The sequence below is a fragment of the Gorilla gorilla genome, chromosome 14 (assembly GCF_029281585.2).
Source record: "Gorilla gorilla gorilla isolate KB3781 chromosome 14, NHGRI_mGorGor1-v2.1_pri, whole genome shotgun sequence".
NCBI classification, from domain to species: Eukaryota; Metazoa; Chordata; class Mammalia; order Primates; family Hominidae; genus Gorilla; species Gorilla gorilla.
In genome coordinates, this window is record NC_073238.2 from 24,844,807 (window position 1) to 24,852,786 (window position 7,980).

Consider the following 7,980-nt stretch of genomic DNA (forward strand, 5'->3'; position numbering starts at 1 on the left):
AAGCCAGTGACCTGGGGCAAATCTAACTGCTTCATCTGTAAACTATGAATAATAATAGAGTCCCTCTGCCTGTCACACATGGGTATAGTAAGGTTCCATTTTAAAAATGGCTCTTATTATGTTACCTGAAAGGCATTCTATAATGATGAGTGGCAAGGTGGTCTTAGCAACAGTGCAGTGAAAATTGGGACCATTTTCTGTCGCTGTCATTTCTATTTTTGTGATACCCTCTTTGAATTAGTCTTAGGATGTAATTCAAAGGAGTGATGTAATTGGAATTTTCTTCTTTTTTTTTTTTTTTTTGAGACAGAGTTTCCCTCTGTTGCCCAGATTGGAGTGCAGTGGTGCAATCTGGGCGCACCGCAAGCTCCGCCTCCTGGGTTCACGCCATTCTCCTGCCTCAGCCTTGTGAGTAGCTGAGACTACAGGCGCCCGCCACCACACCTGGCTAATTTTTTGTATGTTTGGTTGAGACGGGGTTTCACCATGTTACCCAGGATGGCCTCGATCTCCTGACCTCGTGATCCGCCCAGCTCGGCCTCTCAAAGTGCTGGGATTACAGGCGTGAACCACCGCGCCCGGCCCATACTTGGAAATTTTTGTACTGTTAGATCTAAGAGTATTTTATGTGGTATAATAAAAGATTAATTTAGTGAACCTCATTAGATAATTAGCATGGAATATATTATGCACTGCCATGCAGGGGCCTAAGAGAATGGTCCACACCTCTTGCGAAGTTTATATGAAGACAGGCAACAAGACAGTCTAGCTGAGTAAAAGTCTGTAGACATCTCTAGGGAGGAGTGGTTAGAGAATGCCCTGACTGTGGATAGCTGGCATATTTTACTCCAGAAAGAAGAGCACAGAGTGGCAGAGAGTACTTGAGATTTAAATAAGAAAAGAGAATGAAAAAATTACTTTCACTAATTATAAATTTTCTCAAGAATGGACTTATTCTCTATTTTCTATTGCCTCTTGAGAAATCATTATTTTGCATTCAGTCAACATAATTATTAAGACTAATTGTGGAGGGTATTCAAAATGGAAAACAGCGGTCCCTAGGATTATATTTTATTTACGAATGATCACTCATTTGTAACTTTTCCCTCAGTTAGATGTTTTTTAATACAAAAATGCCTTTTTAGCACCAGTACAGTTTCTGAAACGAAATGTGAAATTCAGGCATATATGTAATTTTATGTGTAAAATATTCCATTTTTTTCCGTTAATGAAGTAAGTATGTTTAACATGAGACATATCCTCTTAATAAATTTTTAACTGCGCAATACAATCTTGTTAACTATAGGTGCTCTGTTGACAGCAGATCTCTAGAACTTATTCATCTGTTATAACTGAATTTTATACCCATTGAACAGCAACCCCCATTTCCCCTCCTTCCAGACCCTGGCAACCAGTATTCTACTCGTATTTCTAGGAGTTTAACTATTTTAGATATCTTACGTAAGTGGAATCAGGCAGTATTAAAACATGCTTTCAATTAGTAATGACTATAATTCAGATAATTTAAATAAGAGAAAGCAAACATCACTACTACTAGCTTTTGGGGGAAAATATTACAAATAGGGATATTGTGATAAAAGTGTACAATATTTTTTACGTTTGTGCACTTAGATCCATGTTCAAACTTTGCCACCTATACATGTATAGCACATTTGAATATGTGCTACAGTATGCCATTTATAAAGACTGAAAATAACATTTTATAAAATATTATTTATTTAGCAACCTCATGAGCTTTGGCTTCAAAAATACCTGATTTACAAAGCATAATCCTAGTGCTGGAGAACAAATCAGTGGCTGCCAAAGGTTAGTGTTGGTTGGAAGATGTGATTAGTGAGGGATAACATGAGAACATGTCCTTTCTTTGTGGTGATAGAGCAGTTCTGCATCCAGATTATGGTGATGGTTACATAAATCTGCACTTCATAGATCTATACACACACATCACACATACACTCACACACACCTACACAAGAGTACATGTAAAATCCTTAGAAATATGAATAGGGTCTGAACCTGAGTTAATGGTATGGAAGCAATGTCAATTTCCTGATTTTGGCAACATACTAGGTTAAGTTAGATATAATTATTGCGGAAAGTTGGCTGAAAATAACAAGGTCATTCTTTTTACTATTTTTTAACTTCTTGTGAGTCAAATTATTTAAAAATAATTGGTATTAAACAAAGACAAAAAATCTAAAATTTCTAAAATCAAAGCCCTTATGAATTTGAACATATTATTTGATTTATTTTGTAGACCCTGATTTCTTCACCTGTAAAAATGGAATGATAGTAGAATTTCTATCTCATTATTGTCATGCTTAAACCATACCATTTATGTAAGTGCCCAGTACCGTGTCTGGTGAACAATAATGCTTAAGCACTGAGTTCCCCACTTTTTTGTGGCTGTTGGTTTACAGGTGGTTTTTAAGTTCCTAAGTGGAAGTTTGTTTAAAAAGAGGCAGTCAAAATAAACAGCAATGTCTCAGAGCATCATCTGAACAAGAAAGAAAGGTGTTCTCCATCCCTTGAAATGGTCTCAGTCCTCTTTTGTTGTTTAGCTCTCATGTGAGTCTTCACAAATAACCTCAAGAATTGCTACAACACCAACAGAGAATTAACTCTCATTGAGTTTTTAGCTCAGTAGATTCTGGGTCCTAAAATTTATGGACTCAACTGCTTTTTAAATTTTTCCCATTTAGAAATATTCAATTTAAATCTTCCTTCAGTACGCAATTGTTAACTATTAACAATCCTAACATTATAATAAAGTCAGAAGTAACATTTATTACTTTTGTTTTCCACTCATGCTGCTTGCAGTCCATAAGCATACAGCATTTTGGTCTTTCCAAATATCTAAAGGAAGATAAACAAAATCAAAACTAAGAAATCCTACTCTGAAGTCATATCTCTCTAACTAGATTGTATATTTATTGAGGGTGATGACTATATTTTCTTTTCCAGAAGAATAAAACAAATACAAGGTTGGGACGAATTGAATTTAGTGGGGGATGGAGAGGGGAAGGAGTCAAGGTTCTTCATCCTTTTCCATGCTTTGATAACTTTATCTGTGAGATCCTAGTTAAAAGAACATGACTATCTAAAGAAGTAAGTGCTTGAAAGGCCCACTGTATTAGGAGATTAGGAATTGTTAGCTTGAAAAGACATAAATGGAAAGAAAACATAATACAGAGACAAAATACATGAAATTTGTATTGTGGTACACATGTGCTTTGTGATCATATTTCTGTGTCATAAACAAAAAAAAATGTATAAAGCTTAACCAAGAGAAATTTAGGGCACATAGAAGCATTTACGTGTTTTCATACTATGAGCTGGGGCTAAGGTGTCCTTTACCATGACAGTTGGTGAAGCATAAGAACAAGTCAATTCACAAATGTTCTGGTAAATTCCAATTTCTGCATCTTAAATCACAGACCTAAGTCAGTCAAAGTCAGTCATATATATAGATATGTGTGTGTGTATATATATATATATATATATATATATATATATATATATATATATACACAGGCACCTACTTAAGTGGTATGATTTAAGCATGACAATAATGAGATAGGAATCATACTATTATTCCATTTTTACAGGTGAAGAAATCAACGTCTACAAAAGAAATCAAATAATATGTCCAAATTCATATGGGCTTTGATTTTTGAACTTTCAAATTTTTGTCTTTGCTTAATACCTTTTGTTTTAAAATAATTTGACTCATAAGAAGTTAAAAAAAGAAGTAAAATGAATGACCATGCTATTTTCAGGCAACTTTCCCCAATGATTATATCTAACTTAACCTAGTACGTTGCCAAAATCAGGAAATTGACATTGTTTCCATACCATTAACTTAGGTTCAGACCCTATTCATATTTCTAAGGATTTTACATGTACAGATGTGTTTGAATGTATGTGTGATGTGTGTGTATAGATCTATGAAGCGTGGATTTATGTAACCATTAACCATTATCTGGATGCAGAACTGCTCTATCACCACAAACAAAGTACATGTTTTCACGTTATCCCTCACTAATCACATCTTCCAGCCAACCCTAACCCTTGGCAGCCACTGTTCTGTTCTCCAGCACTGGGATTATGCTATGTAATTCAGGTATTTTTGAAACCAAGCTTATGAGGTTGCTAAATAAATAATAATGTTTATAAACTATTATTTTCAGTCTTTATAAATGGCATACTGTAGCACGTATTCCAATGTGCTATACATGTATAGGTGAGCCAAAGTTTGAACATGGATCTAAATGCACAAACATAAAAAATATTGTACGCTTTTATCATAATATCTCTGTTTCTAATCTTTTTCCCCAAATACTAGTAGTAGTGATGTTTGCTTTCTCTTATTTAAACTATCAGAATCTTTAAACTTTCTCTTATTTAAACTATAGTCATTACTAATTGAAAGTATGTTTGAATACTGCCTGATTCCACTTACACAAGATAGATATATATATCAGTCATATCTATGTGTGTGTATATATTTATATATATGTCAGTTATATATATGTGTGTGTATATATTTATATATATGTCAGTCATATATATGTGTGTATATATTTATATATATCACATACACACATATATAGATGGAGTTAGGTCTATGATCTCTGTATATATTTATATACACACATATGTATTTTTAAACTATTACATGAAGCAAATAGTACAGTTGATTTCATATAACAAGAGTTATTGGATGTATATGGGAAAAGTTAATGCATATGGGCAAATAAATTGATGAACTTACAGACTCATTTATTTGACATATATTTATTGTGTGGTCTCTATTGAATGCTGGGTATCTTCCAGGAGCCTAAAATTCAGCAGTGAACGTAACAGGCTCAAATCCTTGTACTCAAGTAGCTAATATTCTAATCGAGGGAGAAGACAATAAACAAAGTTAATAAGCAAAATATTCAACGTACTAGTTGATAGGAAGTTCTGTGGTGAAAAATAAAGTAAGAGGAAAAGAATGAGAGGAAGCTCTAAAAGCAACTGAAGATTTACATGAAGAAGCTGCCAAGGCGTTGGCCCAGAGTGAGAGGAAGCGCCATGAGTTCAACAGGCAGGTCACAGTTCAGTGGAAAGAAAAGGATTTCCAGGGCATGTTGGAGTGCCACAAAGAGGGCGAGGCCCTCCTCATCCTCAACCTGGTGACAGACTTGAAGCCCCAGATGCTGTTGGACACAGTGCCCTGTCTCCCCGCCTACATCCTCTACATGTGCATCCGGCTCACGGACCAAACCAACGATGATCTCAAGGTGCACTCCCTGATGACCTCCACCACCAACGGCATTAAGAAAGTCCTGAAGAAGCACAGTGATGACTTTGAGATGATGTCATTCTTGTTATCCAACACCTGCCACCTTCTTCACTGTCTGAAGCCGTACAGCGGGGATGAGGGCTTCATGACTCAGAATACTGCAAAGCACAACGAACACTGCCTTAAGAACTTTGACCTCACCGAATACCGTCAGGTACTGAGCGACCTTTCCATTCAGATCTACCAGCAGCTCTTTAAAATTGCCGAGGGTGTGTTACAGCCGATGATAGTTTCTGCCATGTTGGAAAATGAAAGCATTCAGGGTCTATCTGGTGTGAAGCCCACTGGCTCCCAGAAGCACTCCTCCAGCATGGCAGATGGGGATAACTCATACCATCTGGAAGCTATCATATGCCAGATGAATACCTTTCATACAGTCATGTGTGACAAGGGCTTGGACCCTGAGATCATCCTGCAGGTATTCAAACAGCTCTTCTACATGATCAACGCAGTGACTCTTAACAACCTGCTCCTGCGGAAGGACGCCTGCTCTTGGAGCACAGGTATGCAACTCAGGTACAATATAAGTCAGCTTGAGGAGTGGCTTTGGGGAAGAAACCTTCACCGGAGTGGAGTAGTTCAGACCATGGAACCTCTGATCCAAGCAGCCCAGATCCTGCAATTTAAAGAAGAAAACCCAGGAGGATGCAGAGGCCATCTGCTGCCTGTGTGCCTCTCTCAGCACCCAGCAGATTGTCAAAATTTTAAACCTTTAGCCTCCCCTGAATGAATTTGAAGAACAGGTAACAGCGGCCTTTATACAAACGATCCAGGCACAACTACAAGAGCAGAATGACCCTCAGCAACTGCTATTAGATGCCAAGCAAATGTTTCCTGTTTTGTTTCCATTTCATCCATCTTCCCTAACCGTGGAGTCAATCCCAGCATGTCTCAATCTGGAGTTCCTCAGTGAAGTAGATGCATGTTTAGTCTGATTCCCAATGTGAGCAAGAAGGAAGTATAGACAGTAAAGTAAATTCAAGGATCTGTTAAACCTGGTAAAAGTCGATGAAATCAGAGATTGACAGCCTGTGGAGGGTGCTGAACTATACAGAATTAGACACAACTATGGCATTATTTTTTGTACCTACTGCTCAGAATAAAAACACGTGAAATATCGAAGATTTTAAGTTTGATTTCAGTCCAACAAATATACATAATAATTTATAGACACCAAGCAGTCCCCATAGACATATAAAAGATGCCAATTCTATAAAATGAAGCTGCCGAGTTTTAATCTTTGCATATAACTAGGGAATGTCCATATTAAAATACTAACTATATATAAGTCACATTAATTGCCTTCAAAGGGCTTTTAAAAAATAATAGTACTAATAACCATGATAATGGCATATACTGACATTTCCCAAAGTTTGCAAACCATAGGTGTGGTAGAGTTTGTGGTGAGATGTGTTAAGAACAAAAATATGGGGATGAGACTTCTGAGAAATGTCCCCAAAATATTTTTTAATGGCTGATTATACAAAGACAGCAGTGTTACTGACCTCCAAACCAGACATTTTGAGTACTGGATTCTGAAGCAAAATTAGAAGTGCCAGTCCTCAGTGTCCTCAAACGCTTTTGTGTAATCTTGGTTTAATGGAAGAGATGATTAAAATGCTGCTATCTGAAACTCCAAGTGAGAAAGATGGAAAAATAATTTGTGTCTGATGCTAGTCCATACACTTTCCAAGTCCCACAAAACTCTCACAAAACTGTATATAAGCTAAATATTAGAAAATGATAACAACTTGTTTTATTTATAGATGTAAAAACCAAACAATGTGAAAGCTTTTAATCTCTTAATGCCATTAACCCTCCAGTAAGAGCGTCATATAATGCTCTACTATTCCAAACAACTGAATAGTAAAACAAACTAACCTAGCACATCAGATTATCTGAAAAACCTTCAAAAATACTCAGTTCAGGGATTACTATTATACAAAAGTTTGGGGTTTTTTAAGAGAATAAAATGGCTTAGGTCAACTTTCCCCTTTCAGGTTATTTTCAACGTTTTTCAAACGTTGTAATTCAAAATTATAAATATCTCTCCTATGAAATAAGGATTTTAAAAAAGAGTAATTCAGTAATATAACAGACATAGATGTTTGCTGCTCTTAGAATTTTTTGTTTGTTTTTGGGCTCTTCAAAAGCAAGCATTCAGTTAGAAACCCATATTATTCTTTCCACACTTTTTTTATTATACTTAAAGTTCTAGGGTACATGTGCACAATGTGCAGGTTTGTTGCATATGTATACATGTGCCATGTTGGTTTGCTGCACCCACTAACTCGTCATTTCCATTAGGTATATCACCTAATGCTATCCCTCCCCCCTCCCCCCACCACACAGAAGGCCCTGGTGTGTGATGTTCGCCTTCCTGTGTCCAAGTGTTCTCGTTGTTCAATTCCCACCTATGAGTGAGAACATGCGGCGTTTGGTTTCTTGTCCTTGCGATAGTTTGCTGAGAATGATGGTTTCCAGCTTCATCCATGTCCCTACAAAGGACATGAACTCATCATTTTTTATGGCTGCATGGTATTCCATATTCTTTCCACACATTTTTTTTTACTGTCTTTTCCCTATTTCTTGATAGCAGTATGCTGTTT

The 7,980-nt window shown here is 36.5% G+C and overlaps 1 pseudogene; it reads left to right on the plus strand.

Moving 5' to 3' along the window:
- The first annotated feature begins 1,866 nt into the window (after window positions 1-1,866).
- Window positions 1,867-6,306, plus strand: LOC129526478 (unconventional myosin-Vb-like; annotated as a pseudogene).
- Window positions 6,307-7,980: the final 1,674 nt, after the last annotated feature.